Consider the following 18,642-nt stretch of genomic DNA (forward strand, 5'->3'; position numbering starts at 1 on the left):
TCTTATGGGCAGCACCACAAAGCCTCCTGTACAAGTATCCTAGGGCTGCGGAGCCCCAGCTATACTCGGCGATGCGCTCCCACGGGTCGTCAAGTAATGTTAAGTATAGGAGCTGTATTTGGTTGCTTGTTTTATCGGCAAACAACACAGCACCTATCAATATTGAAGTATAAATAAGTTACTTGTATGTACGCAATAGTAAAATGTAAATCATAACTATCGTTAACTAACCTGGGCATCCCAAAGAGGAGTACTCCTGTGCTCATGCTGCATGGTTAACACACTAGGGTCTAGGGGTCCTGGAGCTGCTGGATCCATCTCCTCTACTGCTGTGTTCGTGTTAGTTTTAGTTAATATTACTATTATGTAATAATATAAAATATATATAACATATTACCTTCAGTTACAGATTATTATTGTAGAATAATATATATAACATATTACCTTGAGTTACAAGTTCTAGTGTTATGACCTTCGCTCCCACAACGACGACAATTAGATCGATATGGTCTAGCCTCATCCATTTCGTTGAGAAATCTCTTAGACTTAGGCCTTCCTTTACCCCGAATTTGATCGGGATCGTGTCTAAGTTCAAAGCCCGTGTATTGCGGCCATGACCTCTTATCGATCATTGGCATGAAGTAATGTTCGTATGTACTTGCATAACTTTGACTAGTATAGCACGGATCCACGAACCTCCCAAATGAAAGGTGTCGTTTCATGCACACAGCAAGTATGTGTGAACAAGGAAGGTGGTATATCTCAAGTTTGTTACATGTGCACTTCCCTTGATTTAAGTGAACTTGTTGAATCTTCCCCCCCTTGGACGATCCTCTAGTACCCCTCCCGGTCTTAACTTCAAATACGCCACTACTGTAATCAAATGCGATTATCTCATGAAAATTTGCCTTTTCAGTATTTTTATTGATAATTCTAGTGGCATGCGCCGTGTACATGTGTCCTCCAAGTAACCATGCGCTTGCACGTTCACGCCTTTGAACAAAATAATCGTTAACCCGATAGAAGGTGAATTCAACTAGTGTTGTCAAAGGTAAGAAACGTACACCCTTCATCACATAGTTGAAAACTTCAGCTAAGTTCGTGTTAGTAACGCCATACCTATGACCTCCATCATGACATAATGACCACTTAGACATATCACCCACGTCATCAATCCAAAAAATTGCCTCTCGTTTTGCAGTCGCAATTGCCTTTAGACCATTCATTAACTTAACTTGTTGTCTTTGCTCAGCTGTTTTACCAAACAACTTCTTCAACCGAACATTACCCATAGCACGATTAAAGTTGCTAAGCAAATGGCGTAAGCAAAACCTATGAAAAGCATTAGGTGGTTGCCACTCCGGCTCTTCCATGGTTGCTAAAATACCAGCGTGTCTATCAGAAATAACGCATAGCCCCATCCTCTGTGTGACATGCTTATGAATACAGGACATGAACCAGGACCACGCACTTATGTTCTCCTTCTCTACCAATGCGAAGGCTAATGGAAAGATTCCCTTATCACCATCTTGGGCAATGGCAGTCAATAAGGTATGTCGATATTTACCATACAAGTGTGTGCCGTCAATGGCAATAAGAGATTTACAATAATTGAAGCCTTCAATGCAAGGTTTAAAGGCCCAAAAGACACGTTGGAAAGTCCTAATATTAGGTCTCACATATACACCAATGTCATTGTCCTCCTTAAAATACCACTCAAATACTAACCCCGGGTTGGAATGTTGCAAAGCTTCTAAAAAGCGTGGAAGGAGTGAGTAAGAACCTTCCCATGTCCCGTAAATGGATAACAAAGCTTGTTGCTTTGCACACCACGCTCTCTTATAATTCACATCCACACCAAAGCGATCTTTAACCATCTGACGAACGACAGATACCTTAATGGATGGGTCTTTAGCAACACAATTTCTAATAACATTGTTAATGACAGAAGATGTTAGGTGAATGCGTCCAGCCGACACATTGTCACTACCCAATACACAAGAACCGTGCTTACCCTTATAGGTAACAATACGCCATGAAGATATATTAGAGTCAAACGTAGCTCTAAGTTTCCACGAACAACCCCGCTTGCACTTCAAGGAAAGGACAGTTTGGTTCGAGGTCTCCGTTTTGTACTCCACATTTCTCCCAATATGATACACTCTGATAGCTTCCAACAACGATTCCTTGTTATCAAACATCATACCCTTCTCAAACTCTCCCTGTTCGGTGTATGTGGTATCACAAGCCCAAGTCCTCCATGAGTTGTCCTCCGCATACTCGTTTAAAGGTGGACAGAGGGCATAAGGTGTAGGAGGAATGATTGTAGGAATGTTGCCTAGAGTCATGTCATTTGCTAGCGCATCCTCATCGACATCCACATCGTCCTCAGAAGGATCGTCAATGAGCTCATTACTCTCATTTCCATCATCCCAAGGTCCCATCTCAGCAATTTCTCCTAAGTTAACCATTGAATCAATTGGAACTTGATTCGTAGGGGGTTGAGAAACGACGGGATTTACAGTTTCCTGAGTTACTATAGGCATAGGGGTAGGAGTAGGATTAGAAGCAACTACATTCTCTAATGGTACTTCTTCTACGTATAACTCCAAAGAGGGAATTTGGGTGTACTTTGAATGCTCCCACATCGCATCTATAGCCTCATCATCCTCAACAGGAATTGCAATAAATTCTCCACTCAAGGCATATTTAAAGCTTATATTTACGGTACTTCTAGTAGGGTCCAATCCAATCTTAGAAGATATAAAACGTCTAAAGTGATTCAAATCCATGTTCGAATTGCAAGCAAACAACTTACGTCTTCCCCCAACATAATTACTTTGCCATTATTTTCTCTAATACAACCATTCCAAAAACATACTATAGTGACGCGAAATGATGTCATTTTCTACATTAACACAAAGAAAATCAACATCAACATCAACTCATGCCCATACAAGTACATTATATTCATTTGATTATAATCTTTTTTGGTCTACAAATTATTCAAATCCATAATGTAGCTAAGTTCATACATATATAATACACATAATCCAAATAATAAATCAATTCATAAGTTCACAAACAACATTTCTAATACCAACATCAACATCAACATTTTCTAATAATATTCAACTAATACAACAACATTACTTCAAAATCCAACATAAAGCTATAAAAACAATTAGAAATTACCTTCAATGCTTATGGATGATTAAGATTAGTCTTGATTTAACAACTACAAACCTACATTTGAAAAAATAAACAAATTTGGTTAAAACCCTAAAATCCAAATATACACCAAAAAAACACAAAAAAATTTACCTTTGCGCAAGCTATAGTATCCCACACTAATTTTGAAGTGCCAAATTGAAAGAGGATTGCACGATTTGATGGAATGAATCAAAGGTTTTAGAGGGAGAAGGTGGAAATGTCGAGAGAGGTAGGGTTTGAGAAATGGGATTTTGCGAAAAACAGAAACTGATCTGAATTTGTATATCAGGTCTGTGCGCAGTTACTAACTGCGAACAGCTCTTTTGTCTTTTATAGCTGTTCGCAGTTAGTAACTGCGAACAGCTTCAAAGCACAACTTTGGGGTTCGGACGCTTACTTTTGGGAAAACTTTAAATTTTCGCTTATTTGCTTAATTTTTTTTATTTTTTCGCTCAAATTTTTCTAAAATTCAGAAATAGATACCAGGCTGTCTCAGTAGCACGTAGTATAAGAACTTGAACAAATGGACGCTGATTTCTGCTGGCATTCCACGCCCCCAAAGCGTGGGCCTTGATTCATGCATAGACAGGGCTTATATATTTATGTGGACTTCTACTACCTAACATGCTCCTGGATATACACACTAACACACAGATTGAGGCATGGATTTCTTGATGAATAGGCAAGGGTGCCCAGGTAATAATTCTACAGCTAGTCTCTTAAGAGACTTTTTTTATGAAATATGCCTCTTAAGTTTAGCCTATTAAAATTATAAGAATTTGTGATATATAATTATATCCTTATTATAAATTTTTAACTCTATACAAATATTATTAGGAGTGTTTTAAGTTGTTTATGGAGATGTTTGGTAAATTTACGTACTACCTATTGGAGTTTGTGAGAGAAAAAGTGGGCTAATAAGCCAAAAGCAAAAAAAAAAAAACTAGAGTAATTCTTATATTTTAGATTAAAAGTCAGCTTTTTAGCTGACTTAAAAATCATTTACGAAATGTTTTTTTACTGTTTGACCAACAAACAAGTTAAAAACCAAAAAGCTAATATAAAAGCGAAATAATAATGGTTAAACCAGTCGGAAAACGCAGTTACGAGCCCTTTAGACTGTACATTGTGTAAACTTCCGATTTGTGACCATACATGACAAAGAACTACAAACGGTTAAACCAGCCGGAAGCTGACAGACGACAAATGTCTCTTCCTTGATTGGAACTTAAGACCTCATGGAAAGAAGATGTTCGTCTAACTAATTGAGCTACCCGGCCCATTCTGGGCTATTTTTATATTTTTAGTATTTACAGTTGTCGTGTATTTCCTACTATATTTATTATTTTAATATTTTTTAGTGTTTGTATTACCCCTACGTTTCTCACCTAGTTTACAACTTCATAAACTAATATATTTGTTATCTATCTCATTATTACTCAAAAACTCATAAACATAGGAATTTCTTCTTTATTTTATACTAGTATATATAAATTTATTAGTATAAAATATATAAAAATATAAATTTTAAAAATAGTAATACACATACATGAATTTGTTAAAAGCAAAAATTTAATATTGATTTTTTTAAAATATCATTTATCAAATATATCTCATTTCCATTCAATTAAACATTTAAAATTTAGGTTAAATATATTGAATTTCCATAATAAGTTATATTATAAAAAAATCAGATTCTAAATTACATAAATATTGTTACGTAAATAACTATTATTTCACTAAAATAATTTTATTTTAAGATTTGTGATTTCTAATCTTTTTGGAAGTAGGTATGAGTTGTTTTAATATGTGAAATAATTAATTAATGATAGGGAAGCAAGAATGGCCAGAACTTGTGGGAGAATATGGGTACAAGGCAGCTGCAATAATCGAAAGAGAAAACCCAAACGTACGCAGCATCGTTAAGCACGAACACAGCGCTTTTACTAAGGATTTAAGATGTGATCGTGTTTGGGTTATTGTCGACTCTACTGGAGTTGTGGTTCGAACCCCTCGTGTTACATAAGCAGCCTCATAACAATCATTTCCTTAGTTTTTAAAAGCTTGGCGATGCAATATTTGTTCAATAAAATCATTAACTTTTAGAAACGTAAGGAAGTAATGGGCCGGGGTGAAGTGAAACTACAATAAACTTAGCTTATCTATCGTTGAACATAGCTAGAATTAATAAAACGTACGTGCATGTTATGAACTTTTATTAGTCAATAAATTAAGTACATTTATGTTATGTTCTGTAATAAGATTGTTATTTGTGCACGGTAATATATTGTTGGTTTATGCATGCATCTTATCCCACATTGAAAAAAAAAATAAAAGACAAATAAAAGATGATATGTGAAATTTAGTTAAAAGAGATCATATATATAACTATAAGAATTTATATATGAGTTGATTTCTAATATTGTTATTTTTTATAAAGTTTTTTGCCAATTACAATCATACAGTCATCGAGTTTAAGTTTTTTATAAATAATAGCTTGGAATTTTTTTTTGCAAACAATATTCAGATGAGATGACCTGTTAAATGACTATTGACTAAGATATCGGCCTTTAATTTGACTTTTAATTTAATTTCACTTAATTCACCTAATTACCTCAATCATACCCCTCTTTCTCAATCTCTCCCTCCTCTCCAATCACCACCATTTCCCCACTTCAACACCTCCACCACCACCTACACATTTGATATTATGAAAATACATGGAACAAATAAATCAAGATCTCATATGACTATATTTTTTTTCGTATGATTGCCGAAGTAAGTAAATTACCATAACATGTGTTAAAGTAGATTTGGTGTAAGTAATATAAGACGGAGGAATATGGGCAGCATACGTTGGAGGATGAAGAACCCGAGTGACAAAGGTTTTATCCTTGAGTCTCCAACCGTCAACCACCAATTCACGAGGGCATTATCCTAAATCCATATTTTTTTGAAGTTGCTACTCTTGCACGTCACTTAAATACCCTTTGCCCTTGGGAATCACATGATCCATAGTTTGTGTTTTTAACTATTCCACCTGTATCTCGTGTTCCAAAGGATAAACACAAGCAAAATGGAGTTGATAACACCAAGTTTAATTCCCCTCAATTATTTATTGGAGTAAAGACTGAATTTTTGAAACCCTAGCTATACATGAACATCACCCAATCCCAGAATTAATAACCTTTTGTTCAAATTATGTTGTAGTTTTTGCTGATTTTGAAGAAACTTCAATCCCTTTTCTCAGGTAAATCTTTTTAAACAATTGTTTGTCTAGCTTTGTAGAGATGATTTTGGGCTAAAATTTGCTAATTGCTTACTGGATTTTAATTATGCTACAAATTTAGAGATACCCAGATTAAAAAATGTGGATTTCTTTAGGTTAGAATGAAGTAAGAGAGACCCAATTAGTAATTAATCTTTACTTTTGAGATTTTGAATCTTGGTAAGTTTCAATGGAAGTAAAATGTGAGTTTAAAATGGAGGATAAGGTTATTCTAAAATCTGTGGTGGGAGTTGAATCATGTGAGTTTTTGATATCTAGAGTTTATAAAGAATTTCTTCATGAATTTAGACCAACAAGTTGTAAACTGAATCTTCAGCAAGGGCTTTGCCAAATTGTTGATAATTAGACCAACAAGTTGTAAAAGAGAACTCTTGAGAAGCTAAATGCTTGTTTTTGTGATCAGAGCAGGATGATTTTGTTGCAAAATTGGATAGTGTATCAGATATAGAGATGTTGTACCTTATTTCAATGTATTATTGGTTCTTTTTAGACTCTTCTTTGGGTCCTGCTAAATGTTTTGCTAGTGGGAAACCGATTTGGGTATCCGATGGTAAAGGGTGTTCGGATCACTACCAGTTGCGAGCACATTTAGCTAACTCGGCTAGATTTCAGACCGTTGTGTTTGTACCTGTGAAGAATGGAGTATTGGAGTTGGGTTCTATTTGAATGGTCTTGGAAGAGCAGGATTTGATGCAGATGGCGAAGCATATATTTGGTGAACCTCGTCTTGTGCAGGCTAAGGCGGTTCCTAGAATTTTTGGGGGTGAGCTTAGCCTTAGTGTACCTAGACCACAGTCGAACAACTTGAATCTTACCCAAAAAATTGGAAAATCATGCTACGTTTTCTGAAGAGTCTCGTGTTGGTGGAAGTAATGCGAGTGATGTGCGTGCCTATGGATCATCGTCTAAATGTGGGGGTTTGGAGCAAACTAAAGAAGAAGTATCGAAAGCTAGTGAGCCAAAACCGAGAAAAAGAGGTAGAAAACCGGCTAATTGACGAGAAGAGCCATTGAACCATGTTAAGTGGAAAGACAAAGACGAGAGAAGCTTAATCAACGATTCTATGCATTGAGAGCCGTTGTTCCCAACATTTCCAAAATGGACTAGGCGTCACTGCTCGGTGATGCTATATCTTATATCACTGATCTCCAAATGAAAGTTAGGATGCTTGAAGCTGAAAAACAGCTGGCTAATCCTGTGCATAAACACATAGCTATCCCCGAGATTGATTTTCAGACGAGGCAAGACGATTCACTTGTGCACGTCAGTTTCCCTTTGGATCTTCATCCTGCTTCACGGGTTGTAAAGACACTCCGGGAAATCAAATTACAGCTCCGGAAGCTAATGTTTCGACAACAGATAATACGATTGTTCACACGTTCACGATCCAAACACAGAATGGATTTGCCGAGAATCTGAAGGAGAAGCTGCAGACCACTTTTTCGAACTGATTGAATGGACTAGTATTCCTCCTGGAGTCGGGATAAAGGCGATATTTTTGTCTCGAGAAATTCAGCCTTATACAGGACTAGTCCTTAAATGAAGGACCTTACTGCAAATAGACAGTAAAACAGTCTATAACTGACTTGTGGGTGAGATATGAAGATGTAACTTGATTATGAAATGTAAATGCTGTTGGAATTTAACAATTATCTTCAAAGAAATTTCTTTTTCATTTAGTAATGTGTTCTATTTTTTGTTATTTTCCGAGTTTGCTATTCTGAAGCTCGTTTCGAAATGATTTGATTATAACTCTTGATCATACAGAATACGTTTTCTTGTATAATCGGTGTAAAAACCGCGATGGCAATGATTCTGCAGGTACAGAGAAAAGATCGTTTCACTCATCCGAAAAACATTTGTGATATTTTAGGTATATCTAATGGTACAAATTTTATGTAGTATTTTTGAATGGAGAAGATGATGAAAGATACATGCATCATGTCTTGTGAAGGTATAACCATGCCTTAGTTGTGCAGGGTTTTACTTGTTGGTAACATGTTATGATCTGTGAAACCAAACAATTGAGTTTGTTAAGCAAACATGCACATATGAATGTTCGATCCATCATATAGTGCCATAGTGGTATCTTGAAATCTATACTGATGTATTATAGAGTTAATTTTCATGAAATATATATTATTTTCATTGTAATGAAGTATTCGTTATTAAGTAATTTTTTTTTTTATTGCATTATGAATTTTGCAAATTAAATAATAACTAGAGTAGAATAAGCATGATTATGATAATGATTTTTGTTCGGTAATAATTTTTAGTTAAGTTGTGTTAAATTTTCATTTTTATCTATATTATTTAATATCAAGTGGAATTTTATTTAGAGACACATGAAATTTGAGTCGGGTTAGACTTTAACATAATTTTTTTTATCATTTCATAGCTACAAATCATATCATGTTCGGCTATGAGCGAGCCATGCCTAGATATATATTGATCCAGCATATGCTCATATCCAACTAGGGATGCAAACGGGGCGGGGCGGGGCGGGGATTGGAATTTCCATCCCCATCCCCATCTGTTAATGCAATATCCATCCCCGTCCCCATCCCCACGGTGGGTATAATTTTTTTCCCCGTCCCCTCACCGATGGGTTTGTACCTAAAATCATCCCCGCCCCACCACCCATCTAGGTATCCATCCCCGTCTAATACCCATTTTTCCCGCCCCACCACCTGTCAAATCCCCGCTTAATACCCATTTGTGCCACATATTTATATTCAATCATTTGGGTCTTAGAACCCATAATACATATCCAAACTCCAAAGTCTCAAACAAACACACATCCAAGGTCTTATTACATATTTTTTTAATACTTATATTAACCGAAATGTTACAAGTACAATGTAACATAGTACTTCCTCCGTTCCATTATACTTGCTACATTTGACTTTTTATGCAATCCAATGTGTTATTTTGTACATTTTATATGTTGACTTATGCACTTCTAAAAATTATAAAAAGTTAATATTATGAAAGTATACGATTAGACGATTCGAAGAAGATTCCACTTAACTATATTTTTACTTGCATATTAGCCACAATATACAAAATAAGCTTGAACGATGAATAGTGCCCAAAACAAAATGTAACAAGTATTTCAGAACGGAGGAAGTATGAAGCAACTTTTGCCGCCACAATTAATGTTCACTACTAGAGTTTGCAGTACCGTACCGATACTTTTAGAAATTTGTTGAACTACATATTCTTATAGTGTACAGTTGTCTCTTTTTTGATCCACATCTGACCGACCAGCAGCAAATAGTTACTATTCTTGTACGAGTAAAAAGCCAGCAATTCATGCTCCATTTTCAAAAACAAATAGAGCGAACGTGTTTTAAACATATATCATGATTTGATATTTATTTGATTTTATAATTAAATTTAATTTTAATTTAATTTTAAAAATATATTTATAATTATTGGTAAAATCAATATGGATACAAAAATTAATTATAAACTGACCGTAAACACCTAATTTGAAATCAACCCAATAAATACCTATTATTTACATAATTTTGTGCGTAAATCAATGCTTACTGTTAGAATGTTAGTTACAATATTTGTAATATGAACATAGAACAGATCATGCTTTCCCCCTCCTTTTTGTGACTAATAATAATTTAAACAATGTGATTGTGTTCAATCTAACCGTGTATCATATATTTGATCTATTCCACACTGTTTATTTTATTTTTAAACTTTTCAATTCAAGCACCCTTTTAGTTTTTATTGTCAACCACTTCTTTCAAAAGTCAAAGCTATCTTTTCCCATTTGTTCTTATACTTCAACTACTATATAGTACAATTCCATGCACTATATATATACACCATGACTACACATAATCTACTTGCATTTTCATTCTTTAACCATTATAAAGAAGCAAAAGAAAAACCACACATTTAATCGAAATTCGATCTTAATTCATCGCGTTTTGAGTTTAATTCTGCTTTTAACAACATAAGTGGTTTCTGTTTAGACGGGATTTGATAGAATTTTCTAGTGATGGATTTTTTGCAACGATTGTCAAGAAGGGGTAACTATGTAACGTTCATGATAATGGTAGTAATTTTGTCTACAAGTTTTATTGAAATTGAAGCAATGAGGCCTTTAAAGGAAGACCAATTAGCAAGGCAAAACTGGTTGTTTTTAGAATCATTGCCTAAGCACAACTCAGCATCGCCATCGCATACAGGTCCTAGTTCGTGCACATACATACCCAAGAGTAGCAAGGGACGTTGCACCATGGAGATCAAAGTTGCCGGAATCGGCAAGGGTTTGGGTCCGGTGGTTGCTCCACCGGTCTCAGTTAAGAATGACATTCAAGTTGTGCGTTCTAGTAAGTCTATTGTAAAAAATGATCAAGTTTTGCATAGGGTTTAAAGTGAAGGGAACTTTTTTTTTTTGGCTCTTGGAGTCAAATTTTGGTCAACAATTGTGAACAATAAGTGATTCAATTCTTTTTGAATTTTTCCCTAGCTTGGTGACAAGTTGGTTGGGGGGTGTTGGTGAATGATGTGATCCTTGTAGTTGTATATTAGTAGTTGTGTCTATACTATAAATGGAAACATGATGTATAGGCTTTTAAGGAAAATTGATTATTAATATCACATTCTTTTGTTGATTTCGTGAATAATTTCAACAATTAATAATACGTTAATATTTAAATATTTCAGTGTTTTACTTATAAATTATTTGACTTTTAAATGTTATATTATAAAAAATATTTTAATTAAATAAGATAAACTCTATACTATAAAGATCTTATTTTAAATTTCTTTTCATGGAAAACATGATAAGTTCGTCATTATTCCAAGGATTGACTATGTTGTTAAATATTTTGATTTTTTTGTTAGTCTTTGATTCAAAAGTTTACTTTAAGAAAAAGTATTTTCAAAACAAATTAGCTATTATTACTTTTATTTTTTCACTAGAAAAAATTACTCTAAATATTTTAATATTTTATTAATTTTCATATATAATTTTAACTTTTAATAAAATATAAATAATTCTAGTTTATTTTGAGGGGGTGTTTGATAAGAGTATGTACACCCGAGTGACATTTGACTCGTAAAACATGTTATTTGCAAAAGAAACAAAACATAATAAACAAAGTTTAATTTTAATAAGATTGAAATTAAAATTAATTAAATAAGTAGTTTTATTATTTAGATATTTTTTATTTAGTTTCAAATTTTCAATATTTATGAAATTTTATTTTATTTTTTCTTTTTTATGGCTATTAACAATTAACATTTGGACAACAATATTATTTGGTACGTGAAAGTTGAATTATTCTAAGCTATAATTTATACTCCCTCCGTTCTTTTTTGATCTTCCACATAACTATAACGGGTAGTTTCAAAAGTTCTTCCACTTTAGAATACTTTCTATTTTTAAAAAGTTTTTATCCCACTTTTACCCCTTAAAATCCCTCCTTTTCTTTTATTTATAATTATTTTCTCTCACATACTTTCAATACAATCATTACTTCACACTACTATTTAATTAAAATAATACTCACTACAACATCATACTTTCAATACAATTATTACTTTACACTACTATTTGATTAAAATAATACCCACTACAACCCAAAGATTCTATCTTCCTTAATATGTGTGAAAAACCCAAAGTAAAAGATCAAAAAAGAACGAAGAGAATATTTAATAGCTTAGAAATTATTACTATCAGTCAATATTTTGAAATTTTAAAAGAGGAAAATAATTACTAAGTTATTTTGACCAATATGTCATTAACTACTCATATCTGTTCAAGAAAAACTATTATTTTAAAGGAAAACTAAACAACGACTTAAATTTTGGTGTAAATGGATCTAAATGTGAGATTACAAATTATATATTGATTATTACATTTTAATAAAAAAATTTAAATTTGACAAAGATAATTTATACTTTTATCATTATTTAACTACTAAACTTATTTTTATATATCTCTATACTAACAACTTCATATATCGCATGTGTTTCTAATTTTTATTATAGTTTCTTTATACTAATAAGTTTACAAAAAATAGTTTCAATCTATTTTTATTATACTAAATGTTAGAAAAAATAACCCACATGTAATTCGATATCGAATAATTAAAAGGAGATTGACTAACATATAAACTTAATGGCTATCCTCTTATAACCAATTAGTTTTACGATGGAACCTCATCCGTTTTATATGCAGTCAACTTTGCATGTTGTATGAAAATGTTGAAACTTAGGAGCAAAACTAATTAGTAATACAAAATTGTTAGAAAAATATCATAATTTTTATAATTACACAGGGTCTTCATTGAATTTGTTAATTTTTACTCCATCCACTACTACAAAAAAGGGAAAAGAGAACGCCTCAAATATGCCTAAGAGAACTCCTCAGGAGCGTTCTCCATGTCACAGTTCTCTTAGCCTAAGATAACGCCCCTTTTTTAGTGTTTTCTTAAGTAAAATAAAAGAGAACATGTGGAACAAATAGGCGTTCTCATTTCTTCACATTAAAGAAAACTTGCACCTTATGGAGGTGTTCTCTTTGCTATTTGTAAAAAAATCTGCCACCCACCAAAGAGAACACCTGCTTTAGGGAGGTATTCTCTTTTTCCTTACCAAAGAAAACTAGCAATTACTGGAGGTGTTCTCTTTGCCCCTGCCAATAACTACTAATAAAAAGCCGTACAATTGCAATTTTCTTTTATTTTTAAACCACCATTTATATGACAAAAGACCTATATTAATAAATAACAATACCAATACGATATAATTTGTACTAATCCATATATACCATTAAATATACGCGTTCATACATGCTATACCAACAGCAAAAATTATAAACCATTTCATCATATAATTAGACTAGAATTCAACTATTTAATTATCTTATTCCAAAAGTCAAATGTCATCAAAATTCTTCATGAATTCTAATCTTTAATAATTTCCATTGATATGATCTTATAACACATCATTTAAATCTTCTGCTTCCTTCTCCAATTTTTGTTGCCTATATTTAACAACGTAAGAAATCCATAAATCTCGAACTTGATCAATTATCCCTAATGAGTAATATTTAGAGGTGGTGTGTATTTAATTAATTTGTTGTATTTATAGGCACTGGTATATTAGTATTTTTCCAGCTGCATAAAAATAAAGACTTGAGACTTGGACCATGAAAAGGTCAAGGAATTTGATGCATATACTTTTGTTATTTGAGAAATGGTAAAAGAATTTAAGTTTCAAGTACACGTAAATAGTGGGTTTGACTATACCCTTAATAAAGATGCTAGCTCTTGCATACAGACATTCTTTGTCGTGAAATTTAGAGACAACAACAAACATGTACAAGTATTAATGTATTACAATATACTATACTTGCAATAATTTAGTTGTGTATATTAATCGTTTAAGTTTATTTTATATATTGTGATTAATGTGTAAGTAAAAATATAATAAAATAGGATCTTGTTTGAATCGTTTAATCGCATAATTTCATAATGTATAAGTATAATTTAACATATAAATGAATAAAAAAACACATTAGATTGCGTAAAAAGTCAAATATAGCAAATATAATAGAACAAAGGAAATATATCTATATGTATATGCTGACATTCATTTACTTCATACTACTACTTTTATAGTCAACGTGTCGTCAAGTTCATACAAGGGCTTAAATTCAAAAAATGAATAATATAATTTTAATATGTTGATTTTAAAATGGGTATAACATTCAACAATTAAAAATGAGTAATTAAGGTATGAAAGTGAATGTTTGTGTTCTCTTTATGACAAGGCACATGTTTAATTTGAGTATATCCCACCTTTCGCACTATTTTTTAAATTATACAATGGTAATAATTGCATTCTCTTAATAATTGTAATTAAATCTATAAATTTATTTTCCCACCTCATTTCAATCAGGGATGATCATGGATCAGGACGGATCTGGGTAGGTTCCAATTAAATTCGGATCCAAGACCCATTAATTTATGGTGGATCTAAATCCAGAACGAACCCCTAGAGTATGAAAATTTCGGACCCGAACCCTTAGAGTATGCAAATTTTGGATCTAAGCCCAAACCCTTTGGGTCTGGTAGGTTTAGAGTCCTAAGTCCTAGCTAGGGGGTGTTTGGTAATTAGCTATTAGCTGTTAGCTGTTGGTTTTTTTAGTTGGCTTGTTTGAGCAGCTGAAAATGTTGATGTTTTTGTTTGGCTTTTAAGCTAACTGAAAAAGCCAGTTGTTTATGGAGATGTTTGGTAAATTTAGGCATTAGGTGTTGGCTATTTATTAGAGAAAAAGTGGGTCCATATGAATGGCCAATATAAAAAACTAACTGAAGTAACTTTTTAATTTTAGCTTAAAAGCTAGCTTTTCAGATGGTTTAAGAGTTGTTTACCAAATACTTTTGTTGGCTGTTTGACCAACCCACAAGCCAAAAGCCAACTACCAAACACCCCCAGATCTCGATTTAATTTTTCATATTTAAAATTTTTTTAAAGGTTTTATTAGTACTAAAATGGGTCATTAGGTTGTATGTATAAGTCTAAATTCAATCCTAATGAATGTATAAATTAAATAAATTTAGATCCAATTTAAAATTGTTTTGGGTTGTAAAATAGGTGGGGTCTGAAACAGGTCTAGCGGGGTCAAATTCTTAAATGGGTCCAGAAAAAGAATCTGATCAGTCAAATCTAGGATTGAAAATCCTAAATTTAGATGCAAATTCATTTATTTTTTTAGATTCAAAATTAGACCTGAATATTGGATCTCAAAAATTTAACCCAGACCCTTAAAAATAAGGGAAGTCTGAGGTGAGTTGAATAGATCCTTGGACCAATTACCATTTCTATTCTCAACTAGTAATTTCTTCGTCCACTTATGTTTTATTTATTCTATTCTTCAATAGTAAACTAATTTTGCATCTAAAAAAGCTGCAATTTAATAAGTATGATATCAGAGTATTAGAGAAACCCAACAGAAGTACCAAAGCAATAAGCATGCATACTAATAATTAATGATTAATTTTTGCTTATTGGCTGGGAAAATGATTTTAAAGTGGAACGCCCAATTATTTTACTCCTTTTATTGAACTTAAATGGTCTTATTTATTTTAATTTTAACATTATTTATCAATTTTTTTTAATTTGTATTTTACTCTTAATTTAAAAGTTGATATGTAGTCAATTAAGATTTTTTTTCAATCTTATTAATGCAAATTTTATTAAAATTAATTTTTTTATAATTTTAAATTATGTATAATTAGAGATTTTAAATTTATTGAAACTTGATACACTGAACAGAAAACAAGAATGAAGAAAAGCAATTGTTATTACTGTGATGTGTTTCTTACACTTTATTACAATAGGACAACAAAGTTTGTTTTCAAGACAGCTAGTTTGTTAATGCAAATGTCTTATTTCCTTTATAGGTAATTTAACCCTAATGATCTCATTTATATATTATACTTTCTCTGTTCTGATATTGTTGCTACATTTGCATGGACACGGAAATTAAAAAAAGTGATTGACCTATATTGTAGCTGATTGTTTATTTTATAGAATATATTATTTTATTATTATTAATTGAAAAAGAGAAAAAAAATAGGTTGTTAGGTTACTTTATAGAGTATAGTATAGTATTTTATTATAGAGTATAGAGTATAGAGTAGGATAAAAATAGGGGTAGGTAGAACTTTCAATGATTGTTTTATTACTAAAAACGGAAATGTAGCAAGTAATATGAAATTGCCAAAAATAGAAAATAGCAGGTATTATGGAACGGAGGAAGTATCTGTTTATTGTAACATTTCTCACAAATTTCAAATAGGATATTGCTTTTGATTGAAGGGAGTATTTTTTAGAAATTTTTTTTGGGAGATATTGATACATTATCATAATCATAATTTAAAAATATTGATACTGTTTCGAAGTATTTCAAGATACATGTTGATATTGCATCATATTTTTAAAGGATACTTATGCGGTCTCATATGTTTAAAGATTGTGATACATTGGAAATGACTCTTAACTAAATGGACCATCAAGTAACGTTATACTACTATTTCATATTACCTTTTGTAATTTTAAAAAAAAATTATTTGTGAATGTCCATCTTTTAGTACAACAACTTTCAAATAAAAAGAATATATTCTCATAATTTATATTAGTTATTTTTTAACTTTTGTATGGGCACATCTTAAGGCTGTCTTTGATATTTCAAAGGCCCTGAGTAAAATATAAATTATGGGCCCCAAAATCTAATATTACGCTCTATCAATTTAATTTTGCTACATAATACACAAAAGTCTTAATTTTAATTTTAACCATATAGAAAAAATATGAGCCCTCTTAAATCGAGGCCCTGAGCAATAGCTCATGCTGCTCCCCCATGTTGCCGGCCCTGGCATATCTCAACAGTAAGATCACCTCATACAACAATTTATGAAAAAACTAAAATTGTTCTAAAATTAAAATCAATTTTTGAAAACAACTGTAGTTGAATATATAATAGCTTTAGTACGTACCAATATAGAAAAAAATAATAAAAAATTATAATAAGTTAGTTTAGCTAGTATATCAAAAAGATCTCAGCAACTTGTTAAAGATATCATATCTTGGGGCATCAACCATCAGCTTGAGTTTTTGGTTGAGTTGGTTCTATGACATAGTATCAGAAGCCAGCGTAACAAGAGGTCACGGTATCTAGTCTCAACCATCCCTTATTTAAAGAGGAATATATATTTAGTGCCAGGTATGAGGAGGTTATGTGCTTCATCCACATTTCTAGCCACAAAGGCTCTTGTGTGAAGATGCGTGTCAAAGTATATAAAATATCTTGGGACCTCAACCATCAACTTAAGTTTTTAGTTGAGTTAATTTCTTGACACAACTCAACTATCAGTTCAAATAACTTACCTTTACAAAATATATTATATCTATTCAAATATTATTAAATAAGGAATATATATTGAGAAGAGGAAGGATATAAATAAATTATATATGTATTAAAATATTATTTTCATGAAATAACTTAATAATAATTAATTGGAAAAGATTCAGTAAAAATATCTGATTATCGTATATAGTATATAAAAATGTAGGTCTAACCCATAAGATTATGTTAATCCAAAAAGATTCATATTATTATAAATACATTGATTATATTTCTCTTTCTTTAAAATTATATCAAAAACATTACATATATACTTACAAAACCAAGTTTTTTTTTTCTACCCATAATATTATACATTGATTCATCATAAAAATACATACAATAAAACCATCAAAATGAACTTCCTAATTAAAGTAATGAAGCCTTTCATAATCTTAATATTGTTGCTTATTAGCTTTCAAGTTAATATGCAACATGCAAATTGTTTTAGGGTTCGAAAATGGAGCTTACATGATAATCATGATGTGGTGAAAGGGACTAAAAATAAGGCTAAAGTTTTGTTTAAAATAAAATCTACAAGAAGTCCAACTCCTCGATCCATCAAGCCACAATCACAGATGCAACATTCCTGGTGGGTGTAACCATGCATGATACGAACAAGTGAATTTCATTTATTTGTTTTTAAATTTCTAGGATGTACTGTACACATTAAATGTGTTACTTTTTAAATTAATTAAATTTAATAAATACAACTTTATTATTCCTATAAGATTTTATAGACAAATTAGAGCTTGCAATACTATTATCTTCCTACAATTTTACTCTGTATTATTAGTATCTTCGACTTGCTTATTATACATTTATTTGTAATTGATACAGTGTAGGATTTAAATTTACCACATTGTATTTGACAAAATAGCTGGTCAAGTAATTTTAGTTAATTTAGTACAAATAGATAGTTAGTTGATCAAATCATCTAATGCAACGTTTGGTAAACTAGCCGGTTGAACGAGCTCATTGTTATGATTCAATCAATTTACAATAAGTTGCTCCCACCAACGTGTTCAATATCAACTAACTGTACTGGTTGATAAAATAAACTAGTCAAATAACCCATTTTAATCAATTATAAGTTCTCAATTGTTTGCCAAGTATCAAAAAGTCTTTGTATCCTGATTTTACTCTATATCATTCTATTATTTTAGTAAGTCATTTTAGACATAACTCCACCTAT

At 31.8% G+C, this 18,642-nt stretch overlaps 1 pseudogene; it reads left to right on the forward strand.

Moving 5' to 3' along the window:
- The first annotated feature begins 5,680 nt into the window (after nucleotides 1–5,680).
- LOC130798584 (transcription factor MTB3-like) lies at nucleotides 5,681–8,181 on the forward strand (annotated as a pseudogene).
- The last annotated feature ends 10,461 nt before the right edge of the window (nucleotides 8,182–18,642 follow it).

This window comes from Amaranthus tricolor, chromosome 13, assembly GCF_026212465.1.
Source record: "Amaranthus tricolor cultivar Red isolate AtriRed21 chromosome 13, ASM2621246v1, whole genome shotgun sequence".
NCBI lineage: Eukaryota > Viridiplantae > Streptophyta > Magnoliopsida > Caryophyllales > Amaranthaceae > Amaranthus > Amaranthus tricolor.